Source organism: Crinia signifera, chromosome 8 (genome assembly GCF_055691185.1).
Source record: "Crinia signifera chromosome 8, ASM5569118v1, whole genome shotgun sequence".
In the NCBI taxonomy this organism is placed as follows: Eukaryota; Metazoa; Chordata; class Amphibia; order Anura; family Myobatrachidae; genus Crinia; species Crinia signifera.
The window spans coordinates 96,568,773-96,588,453 of record NC_139224.1 but is presented as its reverse complement, the minus strand read 5'-3'; the positions used below and the strand labels follow the sequence as shown (position 1 = coordinate 96,588,453).

General features: G+C 54.1%; 1 long non-coding RNA gene across 1 annotated transcript; it reads right to left on the bottom strand.

The window, feature by feature from the left end:
- Positions 1–283: 283 nt before the first annotated feature.
- Positions 284–5,101, bottom strand: LOC146026285 (uncharacterized). The gene is made up of 3 exons (XR_014454420.1): positions 4,964–5,101; positions 3,469–3,601; positions 284–404 (listed from the first exon to the last, which is right to left on the bottom strand). It is a non-coding gene; the product is annotated as an uncharacterized LOC146026285 (long non-coding RNA).
- Between the last annotated feature and the right edge of the window lie 14,580 nt (positions 5,102–19,681).

Sequence of the window (19,681 nt, the reverse complement as noted above, 5' to 3'; positions counted from 1 at the left end):
GGGGGCAACAACGTACACACAGGGGCACTGGGGGGGACAATGTACACACAGGGGCACTGGAGGAGGGGGCACCGTACACACGGGGGCACTGGGGAGGGGGGCAGCGTAAACAAGGGGGCACTGGGGGGACAGCGCACTCACGGGGGCACTGGGTACACACTGGGACAGTGGGGGGGCAGGGTACACACAGGGACAGTGGGGTGGGGGACAGAGTACACGCAGGGTCAGTAGGGTGAGGGGCAGGGCACACACAGGGACAGTGGGGGGACAGATTTACCTGGGTTCAGCTGCTCCTCTGATGGCTTCTTTCTGCCTTCCCGATGGCAACTAAAGGAAGCGCCTGAATCTGGTCCGCAGGCTGTGGAAGCGCCTCAGTCCTGGCGGTACCATGGGGTAGTCAGCGTCTGGGCAGGAAATATAATAATAGTAATATTAAAGGGCACAGCGTACACAAGGAGGGGGTACATCGTACACACGGAGGGGGGCACAGCGTACACACGGAGGGGGCACAGCGTACACACGGAGGGGGGCACAGCATACACACGGAGGGGGGCACAGCGTACACACGGAGGGGGGCACAGCGTACACACGGAGGGGGGCACAGCGTACACACGGAGGGGGGCACAGCGTACACACGGAGGGGGGCACAGCGTACACACGGAGGGGGGCACAGCGTACACACGGGGGCACTGGGGGTGGGACAGCGTATTCACGGGGGCACTGGGGGGGGGAAATAACGTACACACGGGGGCACTGCGAGGGTACAGCACACACACGGGGGCACTGGGGGTACAGCGTACACACAGGGGGAACTGGGGGGGAGCATACACACACGGGCACTGTACACACAGAAGCACTGGGTGGGCAGTGTACACACGGAGCACTGGGGGGGACAGCGTACACACGCGGGCACTGGTGGGGACAGAGCACATACGGGGGCACTGGTGGGGACAGAGCACATACAGGGCACTGGGGGGGGCAGCGCACACACGGGGCACTGGGGGGTAACAGCGCACACACGGGGCACTGGGGGGGGGAACAGCGCACACACGGGGCACTGGGGGGGAACAGCGCACACACGGGGCACTGGGGGGGCACAGCGTACACACGGAGGGGGGGCACAACGTACACACGGAGGGGGGCACAGCGTACACACGGAGGGGGGGGCACAGCGTACACACGGAGGGGGGCACAGCGTACACACGGAGGGGGGCACAGCGTACACACGGAGGGGGCATAGCGTACACGCGGGGGGCATTGGGGGCACAGCGTACACACGGAGGGGGGGCACAGCGTACACACGGAGGGGGGGCACAGCGTAAACACGGAGGGGGGGCACAGCGTAAACACGGAGGCGGGGAACAGCGTACACACGAAGGGGGGGCACAGCGTACATACGGAGGGGGGGCACAGCGTACACACGGAGGGGGGGCACAGCGTACACACGGAGGGGGGGCACAGCGTACACATGGAGGGGGGCACAGAGTACACACGGAGGGGGGGCATAGCGTACACACGGAGGGGGGCATAGCGTACACACGGGGGGCATTGGGGGGAACAGCGTACACATGTGGGCACTGAAGGGGGACAATGAACACACGGGGGCACTGGGGGGAGCAGCGTACACACACGGGGGCACTGGGCTAGGCAACGTACATATGGGGGCACTGCGGGGGTACAGCAAACACGTGGGGGTACTGGGGGGTACATCGCACACACGGGGGGCACTGGGGGGGAGAGCGTACACACAGGGGCACGGGGGGGAAAGAGCGTACACACGCGGGTACTTTACACACAGAAGCACTGGGGGGGCAGCGTACACACGGGGGTACTGGGGGGGCAGAGCACACACGGGGCACTGGGGGGGGGCAGCGTACTGCGGGGGACAGAGCACACACAGGGGCACTGGGGGGCAGAACACACACGGGGCACTGGGGCGGGGCAGAACACATATGGGGGGCACTGGGGGGGACAGAACACACACAGGGCACTGGGGGTGACAGAACACACACAGGGCACTGGGGGGATCAGAACACACACGGGGGCATGGGGTGGGGGACAGAGCACACACGGGGGCACTGGGGAGGATCAGCGCACACACTGGGCACTGGGGGGGGGCAGCGTACACATGGGGACACTGGGTACACACGGGGACAGTGGGGTGGGGGACATGGTACACACAGGGACAGTGGGGTGGGGGACAGGGTACACACAGGGACAGTGGAGTGGGGAACAGGGTACACACAGGGACAGTGGGGTGGGGAACAGGATACACACAGGGACAGTGGGGTGGGGAACAGGGTACACACAGGGACAGTGGGGTGGGGGACAGGGTACACACAGGAACAGTGGGGTGGGGGACAGGGTACACACAGGGACAGTGGGGTGGGGGACAGGGTACACACAGGCACTGGGGGGGACAGAGCACACACGTGGGCACTGGGGGGGGGAACAGAGCACACATGGGGTACTGGGGGGGAAAAGCACGCACATGGGGGCACTGGGGGGTGCAGCGCACGCACGGGGCACTGGGGGGGCAGCGTACACACGGGGCACTGGGGGGGCAGCATACACACGGGGGCACTGGGTACACACAGGGACAATGGGGTGGGGGACAGGGTACACGCAGGGACAGTGGGGGGGGGACAGCGTACACACGGGGGCACTGGGGGGGGGACAGCGTACACAACGGGGGCACTGGGGAGGGCAGCGCACTGCGGGGGGACAGAGCACACACGGGGGCACTGGGGGAGACAGAACACACGCGGGGCACTGTGGGGGACAGAACACACACGGGGGCACAGAAAACACACGGGGGCACTAAGAGGGGACAGAACACACAGGGGGGCACTGGGGGGGACAGCACCCACACGGGGGCACTGGGGGGGGTTGCAGCGCACACACGGGCAATGGGGGTGGCAGAGTACACACGGGGGCACTGGGTACACACGGGGACAGTAAGGTGGGGACAGGGTACACACAGGGACAGTGGGGTGGGGGACAGGGTACACACAGGGACAGTGGGGTGTGGGATAGGGTACACACAGGCACTGGGGGGGGGCAGAGCACACACTGGGGCACTTGGGGGTAACAGCATACACATGGGGGCACTGGAGGGGGGACACACACGGGGGCACTGGGGGGGAACAGCGAACACACGGGGCACTGGGGGGGCAGCATACACACGGGGGCACTGGGGTGGGACAGCGTACACACAGGGGCACTGGGGGGGGCAGCGTACACACAGGGGCACTGGGGGAGGAGCGTACACATGGGGGCACTGGGGGGACAGCGTACACACGGGGACACTGGGTACACACTGGGACTTTGGGGGGCAAGGTACACACAGGGATAGTGGGGTGGTGGACAGAGTACACGCAGGGACAGTGGGGTGAGGGACAGGGTACATGCAGGGACAGTGGGGTGGGGGACAGGGTACACACAGGGACAGTGGGGGGACGGATTTACCTGTGTGCAGCTGCTCCTCTGATGGCTTCTTTCTGCCTTCCCGATGGCGGAGGCAACTCAAGGAAGCGCCTGAATCTGGTCTGCAGGCTGTGGAAGCGCCTCAGTCCCGGTGGTACCATGGGGTGGTCAGCATCTGGGCAGGAAATATAATAATAATAGTAATATTAAAGGGCACAGCGTACACACAGATGGGGGCACAGTATATACACGGGGGGCACAGCATACACATGGAGGCACTGGGGGTGGGACAGCGTATTCAGGTGGGCACTGGGGGGGGAAACAACGTACACACGGGGGCACTGCAAGGGTACAGCACACACACAGGGGGCACTGGGGGTACAGCGCACACACAGGGGGAACTGGGGTGGAGAGCGTACACACAGGGGCACTGGGGGGTGGACAGCGTACACACGCGGGCACTGTACACACGGAAGCACTGGGTGGGCAGCGTACACACGGGGCACTAGGGGGGCAGCACAACACATGGGGGCACTATGGGGGGGGCAGCACAACACATGGGGGCACTATGGGGGGGGACAGCGTACACACGGGGGCACTAGGGGGGAACAGCATACACACGGGGGCACTGGGGGGGGGGGCAGAGCACACACGGGTGCACATCGGGGGGGCAGCGTACACATGGGGGCACTGGGGGAGGAACAGTGTACACACGGGTGCACTGGGGGGGGTGGAGAGCGTACACAAGAGGGGACAGCGCACACGCGGGGGCACTGGGGGGGACAGCGCTCACACGGGGGCACTAGGGGGGGCAGTGCACACACTGGGCACTGGGGGGGGATAGCGCACACACGGGGGCACTTGGGGGGACAGCGCACACATGGGGCACTGGGGGGGACAGCACACACGGGGCACTGGGGAGGGACAGCACACACGGGGGCACTGGGGGGACAGCACACACGGGGGCACTGGGGGGGACAGCACACACACAGGGGCACTGCGGGGGGCAGCACAAACAGGGGCACTGCGGGGGGCAGCACACACAGGGGCACTGCGGGGGGCAGCACACACACAGGGGGCACTGGGGGGGGCAGCACACACACTGGGGCACTGGGGGGGGCAGCACGCACACGGGGGCACTGGGGGGGAGTGCACACACGGGGGCACTGGGGGGGACAGCATACACACGGGGGCACTGGGGGGTGGACAGCGTACACACGGGGGCACTGGGGGGTGGACAGCGTACACACGGGGGCACTGGGGGGTGGACAGCGTACACATGGGGGCACTGGGGGGTGGACAGCGTACACACGGGGGCACTGGGGGGGACAGCATACACACGGGGGCACTGGGGGGGGCAGCGTACACACGGGGGAACTGGGGGGGGCAGCGTACACACTGGGGCACTGGGGGGGGGCAGCGTACACACGGGGGCACTGGGTACACACGGGGACAGTGGGGTGGGGGACAGGGTATGCACAAAGACAGTGGGGTGGGGGATAGGGTACATACAGGGACAGTGGGGGGACAGATTCACCTGGGTGCAGCTACTCCTCTGATGGCCCAGGTGGCTTCTTTCTGCCTTCCCGTTGGCGGAGGCAACTCAAGGAAGCGCCTGAATCTTGTCCGCAGGCTGTGGAAGCGCCTCAGTCCCGGCGGTACCATGGGGTGGTCAGCATCTGTGCAGGAAATAAAATAATAATATTAAAGGGCTCAGCATACACACAGAGGGGGGGCACAGCGTACACACGGAGGATGGGGCACAGCGTACACACGGTGGGGGGGCACAGCGTACACATGGAGGGGGGGCACAGCGTACACACGGAGGGGGGGGCACAGCATACACACGGAGGGGGGGGCACAGCGTACACACGGAGGGGGGGGCACAGCGTACACACGGAGGGGGGGGCACAGCGTACACACGGAGGGGGGGGCACAGCGTACACACGGAGGGGGGGGCACAGCGTACACACGGAGGGGGGGCACAGCGTACACACGGAGGGGGGGGGGTACAGCGTACACACGGAGGGGGGGGTACAGCGTACACACGGAGGGGGGGGCATAGCGTACACACGGAGGGGGGCATAGCGTACACACGGAGGGGGGGCATAGCGTACACACGGAGGGGGGGCACAGCGTACACACGGAGGGGGGGGCACAGCGTACACACGGAGGGGGGGCACAGCGTACACACGGAGGGGGGGCACAGCGTACACACGGAGGGGGGGCACAGCGTACACACGGAGGGGGGGCACAGCGTACACACGGAAGGAGTACTGGTATGGGCGGGCACAGCATTGGGATTAGGCTGGCACTGGGAGAGGCAGCTTTTGGGACAGTATGGGCAGACTCACCCTAGGCAGTATGGGCACAGCACTGGGGTGGAAGCTAGCAGTAGGGGCAGAGTAAGGTTACTAGGCTGGCATTGGCAGAGGGGAGGGGGCACAGTGTGGGCACATAAATAGGAGAGGCAGCCCAGCACGGGGAGGGGGACGCCCTGCATGTAACGCTGGGTTAAAGGAGGCGGCTGACACCCGGGGACAGAGGGTGACAGCTGCCCCTCCCCGCATAGCCCGCAGCCTGCCGGGGACAGCCGGCTGCTGCAGCGGGATATGTATAGACGGAGCGGGAGTGTTCAGAATGGGGGTCGGGCTAGGAGCCCGACCCCCGGCGTCTTTACTCACGAATTTGCGCCGTGCGCCCGCTCCGGAGCCCGCGCCGCGGCCGGGCTTTCAAATCTAGGCCGCGGCTTCCGGCTACTGTGTAGGCCGCAATCTGCCCCGACTCCGCTGCCCCACGCCGGCCATATCCCCCGCTTCAGGGGATCAAGCGGGGTCCCACCAGCCAAGTCCTGCCCGCAAATAATGTCCAGGGAGCAGGTATGTGCTCATCACAGCGGGTGCTCGGAGGTCGCATCTCCGTCGGCCATCTTGGTGCACACAAGTGAAGCCACTCTGTGTACACCCCCTATAGTCACCTCTGCGGCTGCGCAACAAGTTGAGCCCTCCTATCTCTATAATGGGGGATATTTCACTAAATTAAAAAAAAACTGTACCTATCTGAAAATCCTCAACCCCAAAAGGCACTCCACTGGGACAATATCTACCTAATAAAACAAACCCCAAGTCTCAATTGTTCCTCTACCCCGAGTTATGCCTTCCCAAAAAAACCCTCATAGACTAACATGGGTGACAAAGTGTCATTTCTGAAGTGTCCGAAAAAAACTGGCAGTTGGAAGTTTAGATCGCTCCCAATTGGTCATTTTTTAATATTTCTCCCTGAAATTTGGCACGCAGCACCGGTTGACGATTCTACGCGTACATGCCAAATTTCAGCTCCGTACGCCCAGTCACTTTTGAGGTGCAGTCCCTCAAACACCATGCCCCCATCCGAAAAGTTCCCTATGGGAAAAATCCGTTCGTTGGATTCAGCCTTAATATAAGGGCACTACCGTGCCCTTATAATATATATATATATATATATATATATATATATATATATCCCCTGCAGGTAACCATTGACCAAGTTTATTCTGCCTTTACTCTGTGTTTTGACAGTATAATATTCGCCCATGCAGTGTGCGGCCAGTAATGACAAGTGCAAGGGGGCCCCCCGCTCTAAAGTACCCCGGGCCCCCCAAAGGCTTAATCTGCCACTGGTGCAACTTAAATGTAGAGATTGTTTTGGTAATAGTGTGTGAGGCCATGCGGATGCATGCTTTACAAACATAGCTGTAGGCCTATAATTTGTACAGCAATGTCCTAAATTTAAAATACTAAGGAGTGCTTAAGCCACAACAATGTCATAACCCTTAAATAGCACAGGCTAATTGTGAGGTTAGAGGACAGTCCCCCAAAACCAAAGTACCAATTGGGATACAGCATACATTCATTGATGAAGGAGTAATTGAATTAATGTTATTTACTATGTACAGTATGTGTGTGTTAACATATTATTTTTTAGTACTGTGTTTACAGCAGACCCATCTTCAATGTAGTTTACAAATGTATGTGGCCTTCACACATAACTCAGAACTTTTTATTATGTACAAATACAACAAACATTTGTGTATGTTATATATTAATTTTTTTTTTTTATCCCTTCACTACAGACACTGAACAGCACCAGGAGGAGGTCGCCAGAATCATGAGGGAAATGTTCCTGACCCTCCTCTATTTATTTATTCTTTTTGGGCAACTGGAGGCCCTCATTTAATTTATTTTTATCCCCCCCCCCCCTTATTATGTTTGTTACAAATAAAAGTTTCGATTCTGTTATAAATTGCCTGTGTTTTTACTAATAAATATGTTAGAGGGCTTGTAAGGGTAGGTACATACAGATGTGTACTGTACGTTATACTTGTAATTTGAGGTGAGGGGTAATGATTGATGTGTGAATGTGTGTGCTTTTGAGTAAAATAACACATAGTGAAAATGCATGCATGTTTAATGTTGTTAGATTAAAACATCACACATAACATCAGGGTAGGTATACATGTTACACATTGTGGACAAAGTAATTATGGACATAATTTAGTACATATACAGAAACACCAACATAACTTGATGTAAAAGTAACAGCAATATGGGGACACATAGATAGTGATTAAAATGCCACATTAGAACATAACAAATATACATGTAATGAGGGTTCAAATGTAGTTTTATTAGGTCTTTATTAAGGTAGACAATTGAGTTAATAGAAAACAATAATTGAATAACAAATAGATTAATTAATCAATTGTCAGATTAGTAGTTGAGAGGCAAGATTTGCAGGTCCATATATGTGAAGGGTATGCCAGCGTGCACGGACGTACGCTCACTCTCACGAGCGGTGACAAAAGCTGAGTTTTCCATTGAAAACAATAGGGACCCGTCCGTGCAAGCTGGCGTACGCTCAGATCTCCGCAAGAAGTCGTTGGGAAGACGGACGAGAGACGTCCGTAAACGGCGCCGTACGCTTAGTTGTACGCCAGTTGTCGGAGTGTAAGGGCTGGGCCGTCCGCGTACGTTGCCGTACGCTCATCTGTACGCCACTCCCCTTCTACGGTATTTCTGCCCGTACGTAAGCGGCTGATTTGTGGGTGGACCTAACCCTAACGGCCGCGTATGGCTAGCGTGCGGTAATGGCGAACGTACGCACGTTTGGCCGCTCCGATCAGAATAATGCCCAATGTGTAAGGGGCATTATGGTTATAAGGACATTAATAATGTATGTCATGTGTAAGGGGCATTACTGTGTGGTATTATCAGGGGTGCCAAGAGAAAGGGGTAGGGGGTACAAATTACCCAGGCCAAAGTCTGATGGAAGGACCCAGTGGGGGCCCCGTGACCCATCCCCTTAAGTGACAGCAGAAGCTGCAGCTCTACTCCTCTGCCCAGCACACACTGCTTTGTGCTGGGTTGCAGTGTGGCCATGGAGGTTCTTAAAATACAATATTTTCTCAGGATTTTTTTCTAAGGGTATAATGTGAATAATGTGAGGAGTAATGTACATAAGGTAAAGTGGTACTACTATGTGATGTAACGTGAATAAGGGACACCATCGCATGATATAATGTGAATAAAGTTGCACTACTGTGTGGCATAATTTGAATTGGGGGTACTATTGGGTGGCCATTCCCCTTCCCAGCAAGAACACACCCCTGTTTAAGCTGCTCACTGAATGTGTGCACTGTTTCTATTTAAAATATTGCGGGTAGGAGCAGAACTAGTGGCGGTGCTAGGGGGCACCAGCCAAAATCTTGCCTAGGGCGTCATTTAGGCTAGGTCCGGCTCTGACAACACCCAATGCCTAACATAACTTCTGTACAGTAAACAAAAACACTGTAAACAGGTCTACAACTCTTGGTAGCGGGGGTACTTATGTTTTAGTGGAGATAGATTTTGCTCATGACTATGTGGACCAGCTGCATACTCAGGGCAGTGCGGAGGAATAAGGTGGAGGGGGAGGTGCACTAGCTGTACACTCAGGGAAATAGCGAGGATTTGCTGGATGGTGAGGTGTCCCAACAGTATACTCAGGGAAATGGTGTGACATTGGTGGAGGGTGAGGCGTGCTGTGTGGCGCCATGTTTCCTTGATTTGGGGGTACAAAATTTGTTTGGCCTGTGCTATACATTGGATAAATACCCTCAAAAATATTATGTGGTGGCTGGAGTTGGGCATGGCCTTGTACCCTAAAAAGTCTATTAAGGAACTCCATTTGTTTCAATCGGTTCTCACCATTTATACGCTCATGCATACCAACAATCACTGTAAGGAAAGAGTTCTGTAGCTCACGTTCATTGTCCATAAATCGCTGGAGGCGAGCATCTTCATGCGCTTGAATTGAATGATCCATTCCTTCAGGTGTTCCAGCATTATGGTGGTCATTGCTTTTGTGGCTTGTTCCATCTTTGTGGCCCTCCGTTGTGGAACATTATAAACTATGGGAAAAAAAAAAACACAACACATTACTACACCAGCCTATAATATTGATAGTTCTCCTCCTATCCAAATTACGGACTACATACCAGGTTAGGTTAGGTTATCATGATGGTCAGGGTGGATTGGGGCCGACTTCTCATTCAGACCTGTTAGCAATATTGCTGACAGGCCTGAATCAGATCCCCACTACCCACATACATGTTGGTGTTAAATAGGAAAAATACATAAATAAAAAAACAGTGTTGGCAGATACATGCTTGAGGCCTGTTCACTCCTGCACACTAGCTACATGCTGCAAAAAAATTTTTTACATCTAAAAATATTGTACTGTGTAATATCGGTGTGTGGTAAGGTATTAAACTTACTGTTGGTGCATAATTGCGGATGCAGTATCGGACTGGGGCATGTAGGGCCCACCAGGGAAATACAGTCATAGGGGCCCACCAAGGGGCATGGTCTTTTTTGAAGGGGTGTGGTCACTTGACCAGAGAGGAGTGGATTAATATTGAGGGTGCCCCCTTGCATAGTATATAAAGAAAACAAAATGTTCCTTTCAAACAAGACCATGCAAACGTGTTAAAATAACTACAGAGATAAAATGGATATCAATAAAATAACATTTTATTTATCCCGGTAACCATATGCATACATATATAGCAACAAACATATTATAAATAACAGGAAATGATTCAGCAGCATTTGAATTTAAGCGCACATTAACCATCATTGCTGTTTTATCTCACGGTTATGGACATATTTCAAAACAGAATGGCTGATACACAGAAATATAAATCTTGATATTAAACCAAATTAAATGTCATCATAACTGTTGTAACTCACAGATCTAATGGCATTTTTACATGGGTCAATTCTGGTTCTCATTGGAGTTTAGTGGCGAGTGCCAGCATTTTGCAACTGAAGTGCCTCCCATGATGCTGTTTGCTCTATGTTAGGGCACAAAACAGCATCACTGCCAAAGTTTTATTGGATGTCTGCCCACATCACTGTGCATTGTGATGTGTGCGCAGGAGCATGCATCACACCTGCTAAAATGTACCATGTATGGGCACTTTAAGTAAAGATAAAACAATCTTAGGGCCCTACACACGGAGAGATTTGTGCCAGAGATTCATAATGGAGATTCAGCATGAGAGATTTCTCTTAAACGGAATCTCTCAGATTATGGGGGACATTTACCAATATGAAAAACCTAGTTTTTCGTATTGGTATTTCCCCTACGACTGCATACGACTCTTTCAGTCGTATGCAAAGTCGTGTTCCGGAGGGGAAATTACAAAGCAGTCAGATACGTCTGCTTTGTAACCCTCCGATGGTGTAATGATTTGTATTAGCTGACCATATATACGGCCGCTAATACGAATTCGTACAGGCAGTCTGCACGGATCAGTCAGATCCGTGCAGGCTGCAAGGTGTAAAAAAAAATAGAAATTTTAAATAAATTTAAAAAAAAACAGCGTGGGGTCCCCCCCACAGCCGTAACCAGCACCAGGCTGAAAGAGCCGGGGCCGGTAATATATATATATATATAGATTTCAAATAGGTCCGGCACTCCTGCTGGGCTGTGTCAGCTGCTCCGGTGCCCCCCGCAGAACGAACAAATGCAGCAGTGGAAGGGCAGTGGCACTCAGGAGACTTCAAACGTGCAAAAACGAGTTTAATAAACAAATACTGACATCTCAAATGCTGACGTTTCGGGGTCAGACAAGCCCCATTTTCAAGGTGAGAGCCTTGTCTGACCCCGAAACGTCGGCATTTGAGATGTCAGTATTTGTTTATTAAACTCGTTTTTGCAAGTTTGAAGTCTCCTGAGTGCCACTGCACTTCCACTGCTGTATATATATATATATATATATATATATATATATATATATATATATATATATATATATATATATATATATATATATAGTTAATAAAATCTTCTGTCAGTGCCTGTATAACTTATACAGAGGCACTGACTATGGCTCTGGTTAAAGGGGGGAGGTCAGCAGCAGCAGTCCTCAGCACACAGTACCCGTCCGGCACCCTCCTCCTGCAAGTGCACAGCAGCACCAGCATATCGCGCTCTCTAAGCTGATCATAGCAGCGCTGGCTGCGTCTCACCCTTCATTACCCACATCCCGCTTTCCACTGCCGGCGTCTCATCCCCAGCCGCCGGCGTATCACTCCCTCTCCTTGGGCGCAGCAATGCAGGCATCTCCCTGCGCTGTGGTGCGCTGCCAAAGCAGGTGCCTTGAGCCGCGCTCACACGGAGCCCGCCCCAGACTCTCAGCGGCAGCAGCCCCCCAACTATGCCTGCCTCCCCCAGCACCAGTCCTCACTCGCCCGTACTCAGCCTTACCTATTAGCCTCCTCCGCAGCCAGCACTGGCTAAGGGCTGACTTGATTGCAGCGGCTCCCCTCAGCGGCGGCTATCCCGCTGCTTAGTTCTTGCTCCTCGCCAGTCACCTCAACTCAATTGGCAGCATGTGCTGGCGCCCTCCAGTGGCCGGCGCCCTAGGCAAATGCCTAAAGCTGCCTAGTGGTGGCGCCGGCCCTGTCGATAGCTACAACAATCGATGGTTATCCAAGTAATATGTTACTACTATCGATGGCAGGGTGCAAAATCGCCATCAATGCCAACCATCGATGGCGTCTGCACCAATGCCTATCCCTACTCAGCAACAGCCAAAAACCTTTACTACCCCTCATGCCCACACACCTCTATCACTGCCCTGCCTCCTGTTCTCCTGCCCCGTAACTTCCGCCAGTGGGGACCCGCTCACCCTGTGTTGCCCACATTCCCCTATCATGCTTTACCACCCAGCCTCCTGCTCTCATGCACCCTAACCTCCCAGTAGGAGGAGACACTGACTCAGGGGCACCGTCCTGTACTCCTGTGCTGTCACGCTGGACCCTCACCCACTGGCAGAAGCTGCACAGTGTCCCCCATCCTCCTCTTTAGTCCCCTGTATGCCCACACACCCCTATCACTACCAGCTTCCTGCTTTCCTGAACCGTAACTTCCACCACTGGGGAGTCGCTGACGCTGTGTTGCCCACATACCCCATATCATGCCCTATAGCCCAGCCTCCTGCTCTCATGCACCCTAACTCCCACCCAGTAGGAGGAGACACTGACTCAGGGCCACCGTCCTGTACTCCTGTGCTGCCACGCTGGACCGTCACCCACTGGCAGAAGTTGCACAGTGTCCCCCACCCTCCTCTTTAAACCCCCGTATGCCCACACACCCCTATCACTACCAGCTTCCTGCTTTCCTGAACCGTAACTTCCACCACTGGGGAGTCGCTGACGCTGTGTTGCCCACATACCCCTATCATGCCTTATAGCCCAGCCTCCTGCTCTCATGCACCCTAACTCCCACCCAGTAGGAGGAGACACTAACTCAGGGCCACCGTCCTGTACTCCTGTGCTGCCACGCTGGACCCTCACCAACTGGCAGAAGCTGCACAGTGTCCCACACCCTCCTCCGCCAGTGGGGAGCCGCTGACTCAAAAACACCCTACTATACTATTGCACACACACACCTCAACAACACGCACACACACCCCCCCACACACCCACAAATGTTACTGTACCCTCCACACTATCAATGTACATCTTACTCTGTAACCGCTTTTTAATTAAACAAAACAATACACACCCCCTTCCAAATCATATGCTCTCTATTTAACACATTTCACCTATAACTCAAGTTGCAATACAGGGCATCTTTCATACAATTCTAACCATATTTCTCACAATACAAACGTTCACAAATTAAGGGGGCGCAGCCCCTTACGCCGGTGTGAAGAGCGCCTGTAGGGCACGATGAATCACCTAGTATATATATATATATATATATATATATATATATATATGCGGAAAAACCTTATGATTAAATGCCTGTGAAACACCAAGTGTTTTATAGTAAGTCCCCCTAATCTGTCCGCTATTGGAGCGGCATCATTTGATTATATCTATGCACTTTATTAGATTTTTTTCGACTTTTTGATATTTAATCACAGTAACCCGGAACTGCTTTCTCCATATCCTATTTAATCACTGCCAGTTCACTCACTCTCTACCTTGAAAAAGGCTGCTGTGACAGCCGAAACATGTTGGCAGAGAAGTGAGTGCTTTTATCTTTATCTTTGTTTTTATTGTATTGGACTATCTGTTTGTGGCTATTGGCCAATTGGCCACATATCAGTTGTACCAATAATAAATCCTTTTATTAAGACCGGTCCTCCTCTCTTTGTATATACCGCACACCCCTGGGATGGGGTTGATAAGAATTTGAGAGACCTGGCTACATTCAAAGAAACCATTATATGTTTATCCCACCTACCTACACAGTGAGTACGGTAGGCATCTTTGATATCTGGATATTTTTGCATTGTGTGTCAGCAAAAGATACCTTTATAGGCGTCAAGCTCCTGTATATACAGTGAGTACGGTACGCCATCTTGGACATTGTTCAACTACCTTGGTATTCCAGCTATTTTCTATATGCACGGGTGGACCCCTTAAAAAGATACCTTTATACACCTTTACCACACCCCTAACCAGTGAGTTTGGGTACGAATCCCATGTTTTTGTAAACACCTTCGTTTATTCTTTTGAAAATTCGAACACGTTTTTTCATATATCTATTTGCCCTATATCATGAGCAACACATATTTCGAGGGACATACCAGTTCAACGCCGTCGAGACCTTTCTTCGTTCCACAAGACTCCTGACGTGGTTGACGTCTGTGGCTATTCGCTTCCAGCAACGAGTGAGAGGTCCCGAGGTCTTGTGGTGTAACGTCCCTGGATACAAGCTTACAAGTGCGGCGGTGAGAGCGGTCTGCCTTGGATGCTGGTTCCTGATACCATCTGACGTTCCCTGACCTGTTCCATCTTATCGGTTGATGTACCTCATATTGCTGGCAAGCTGATTGTCCTAATTCTCGATGTATGTGAGCATATGTACTTGAGTAAATTTTATACCTTCATTATACTTACTAGTGCGCTTTTTTCCTTTCTTCCACAAGTACTGTATTGGATCCTTTGGTGAGGATCACCTAAAAGCGGCACACATCAAGAAATCACTTGATCCATTGATACTATCAGAGGACTTGTTGCGCTGGTATTTCTCTGTATCGTATATATATATATATATATATATATATATATATATATATATATAGCGCACAGATGTCCAATGCAGGAACAGAGCACTCACCTCAAAAGTTTTTTATAAAAATAAAAACTTTTTTTATTCGCAACAAAGAGAGAAAAAAAGGTTTTTCAGTTTACATACCATACGAAGCTGTCAGTTAAACAATCCGACGTTTCGATCCTGGTTAAGGATCTTTATCAAGGAGTACAGAGACAGAATATCAATACTTCAAAAAAGGAGCCAGCAGTCCAGAGGTCCACCCGTGACAGCAACCAGGGACCTGGACATTTGGCACACCACGGTGTGACCTTTGGGTACCCCTCATCGCTGATACTGGTGCGTGCGAGTGCAGGTACCTCTGTGTGTATATATATATATATATATATATATATTACATTGACAAAAAACCTTACGGTTTCACATGTCCCATTAAGGCTTCTTACACATGATCTGGCATTTCTGAAACCTGTTGTAACTCTTCCACTCAAACGCCAAAAAGCAATGAAATTACGATCATTAGGCTGACGCCTTAATGGACGTGTTCCTTGCGCAATACAGATATGGTACGCCATCACAGCCTGTGGGTAAGTGCAGATTCAGCACTCTCACAGAGTTAGATTGCTGTCACTCACAAAATGGTGGAGCTGCTAATTCACAGATTTGTGTGCTCATTGGAATACACACATGCAGTCTATGCAACTGAAGGTCTGAGCAGTTATGTGGTGCACTCATCCTAATAAGTACTTGCAATCATCTAAAACTGTCTAGCCCACTGAATTACTATAGTGTTCATTCTAGCACCTGCCATCTTTGAAAACCCATGCAGTTCCTCTTCCCTGCCTGGGTTGTAGCTGTCTACTGTAGTGCTTCTAGCACAGTGTGATCTGTATATCAGCACTGCAAACCAGACCTTTGCTAGAAACACTACAGCAGACAGCAACACCCCACACAGGGTAGAGGAACTGCATAGGTTTTAAAAGATAGCGGGTGCTAGAATAAACACTATTACTAAAACTATCCCACTGAGAGTCCAACATCTTTCACACTCACTACCTATATCCATTTCATTTAGTATTCACATACAGTTACCAGAAACATCTTTCATAATTGCAAAAACTATAATACTCCCAACTACTATGCATCTACACTTTCTTCTCCTATACGCCTTCATCCTGCTCTGTCTTCCCCGATACCAACTGCTGTGTGTCTTCCCTCATCCAAACCAATGTGTCTTTCCCCATCTGCGCTGCCCTGTCTTTCCACACAGATGCCACTGGTTCTTCTATCTGTGCCACTGGCTTCCCCTCTATTAGTGATACTCTGTCTCCCCCTCCATCCATGCTGCTCTGCCCGCCTCATCCATGACACAGTTTCCCTCCATCTGTGCTGCTCTGTTTTCCCTTTATCCCCTTTGCTCCGAACCCCCTCCCCCATCAGTGCTGTCTTTCCTCCAACTGCTCCTCTGTTTCCCACCCAATCGAATCACTCTGTCTTACCTTCCCCAATCTGTGCCACCCTTTTCCACCCATCTGCTTTGTTAGTCCCCCATCAGTGCTGCTTAGCCTTCCTACCATCTACGCATTTCTATTGCTTACCATCCGCACCACACTGTCTCCTCCCCCAATCAACACCCCTTTTACCCCATCCTCTCGGCTCTGTTTACTGCTCAGACCTTCAGTTGCATAGACTGCATGTGTGTATTCCAATGAGCACACAAATCTGTGAATTAGCAGCTCCACCATTGTGTGAGTGACAGCAATCTCACTCTGTGAGAGTGCTGAATCTGCACTTACCCACAGGCTGTGATGGCGTACCATATCTGTATTGCGCAAGGAACACGTCCATTAAGGCGTCAGCCTTAATGATCGTAATTTCATTGCTTTTTGGCGTTTGAGTGGAAGAGTTACAACAGGTTTCAGAAATGCCAGATCATGTGTAAGAAGCCTTAATGGGACATGTGAAACCGTAAGGTTTTTTGTCAATGTAATTTCATAGCTTTTTTCAATTTATTTATTTTTTATTTTAAATTTTAAATTTCAGTGTAAGAATAAAATTAGATTTTTTAAAATGTTTAATGATAACACACCCCTGGCAATGAGACAGCGTACAAGCGGGGGACACTGGGAAGGGGACAGCGTACACGCAGGGGGCACTGGGAAGGGGACAGCGTACACGCAGGGGGCACTGGGAAGGGGACAGCGTACACGCAGGGGGCACTGGGAAGGGGACAGCGTACACGCAGGGGGCACTGGGAAGGGGACAGCGTACACGCAGGGGGCACTGGGAAGGGGACAGCGTACACGCAGGGGGCACTGGGAAGGGGACAGCGTACACGCAGGGGGCACTGGGAAGGGGACAGCGTACACGCAGGGGGCACTGGGAAGGGGACAGCGTACACGCAGGGGGCACTGGGAAGGGGACAGCGTACACGCAGGGGGCACTGGGAAGGGGACAGCGTACACGCAGGGGGCACTGGGAAGGGGACAGCGTACACGCAGGGGGCACTGGGAAGGGGACAGCTTACACGCAGGGGGCACTTGGAATGGGGACATACACGCAGGGGGCACTGGGAAGGGGACAGCGTACACGCAGGGGGCACTGGGAAGGGGACAGCGTACACGCAGGGGGCACTGGGAAGGGGACAGCGTACACGCAGGGGGCACTGGGAAGGGGACAGCGTACACGCAGTGGGGCACTGGGAAGGGGACAGCGTACACGCAGTGGGGCACTGGGAAGGGGACAGCGTACACGCAGTGGGGCACTGGGAAGGGGACAGCGTACACGCAGTGGGGCACTGGGAAGGGGACAGCGTACACGCAGGGGGCACTGGGAAGGGGACAGCGTACACGCAGGGGGCACTGGGAAGGGGACAGCGTACACGCAGGGGGCACTGGGAAGGGGACAGCGTACACGCAGGGGGCACTGGGAAGGGGACAGCGTACACGCAGGGGGCACTGGGAAGGGGACAGCGTACACGCAGGGGGCACTGGGAAGGGGACAGCGTACACGCAGGGGGCACTGGGAAGGGGACAGCGTACACGCAGGGGGCACTGGGAAGGGGACAGCTTACACGCAGGGGGCACTGGGAAGGGGACAGCTTACACGCAGGGGGCACTGGGAAGGGGACAGCGTACACGCAGTGGGGCACTGGGAAGGGGACAGCGTACACGCAGTGGGGCACTGGGAAGGGGACAGCGTACACGCAGGGGGCACTGGGAAGGGGACAGCGTACACGCAGGGGGCACTGGGAAGGGGACAGCGTACACGCAGGGGGCACTGGGAAGGGGACAGCGTACACGCAGGGGGCACTGGGAAGGGGACAGCTTACACGCAGGGGGCACTGGGAAGGGGACAGCGTACACGCAGGGGGCACTGGGAAGGGGACAGCTTACACGCAGGGGGCACTGGGAAGGGGACAGCTTACACGCAGGGGGCACTGGGAAGGGGACAGCGTACACGCAGGGGGCACTGGGAAGGGGACAGCGTACACGCAGGGGGCACTGGGAAGGGGACAGCGTACACGCAGTGGGGCACTGGGAAGGGGACAGCGTACACGCAGTGGGGCACTGGGAAGGGGACAGCGTACACGCAGTGGGGCACTGGGAAGGGGACAGCGTACACGCAGTGGGGCACTGGGAAGGGGACAGCGTACACGCAGGGGGCACTGGGAAGGGGACAGCGTACACGCAGGGGGCACTGGGGGGGGGGCAGAGTACACGCAGGGGGCACTGGGGGGGGGGCAGCGTACAAGTGGGGGCACTGGGAAGGGGACAGCGTACATGTGGGGTGCGGCACTGTAGGGGGACAGCGTACATGCGGGGGGGCAGCGCACACACGGGGGCACTGGGGGGGACAGGGTACACACAGGGATAGTGGGGTGGGGGACAGGGTACACACAGGGATAGTGGGGTGGGGGACAGGGTACACACAGGGACAGAGGGGGACGGATTTACCTGGGTACAGCTGCAGCACAGGGCGGACAGTACACACGGGGGGCAGCATACAAACGGCGGGCACTGGGGGGGACAGCGTACACATGGCGGGCACTGGGGGGGGCAGGGTACATACAGGGACAGTGACGGGGGAAAGGGTATGCACAGGGATAGTGGTGTGGGGGACAGTTGAGGGGACATGGTGCACACAGGGATAGTGGGGATTGGGGACAGGGTACACACAGGGACAGTGGGGGGATGGATTTACCTGGGTGCAGCTGCTCCTCTGATGGCCCGGGTGGCTGCTTTCTGTCTTCCGGGTGGCAGAGGCAACTCAACGCCGGGGCTTCACCAGACTGTTAGGGCTGCAGGCTGTGGAAGCGGCTGAACCGAGTCCCGGTGGCAGCATGGGGAGGACAGAGTCTGAGCAGGAAATATAATAATAATAATTATTACAACAACAATGCGTACACACGGGGGGGGGGCACAGCGTACACACGAATGGGGGGGGCACAGCTCACACACAGGGGGCACAGCGTACACACGGGGGGGCACAGCGTACACACGGGGGGCACAGCGTACACACGGGGGGCACAGCGTACACACGGGGGGCACAGCGTACACACGGGGGGCACAGCGTACACACGGGGGGGCACAGCGTACACACGGGGGGGCACAGCGTACACACGGGGGGCACAGTGTACACAGGGGGGCACAGCGTACACACG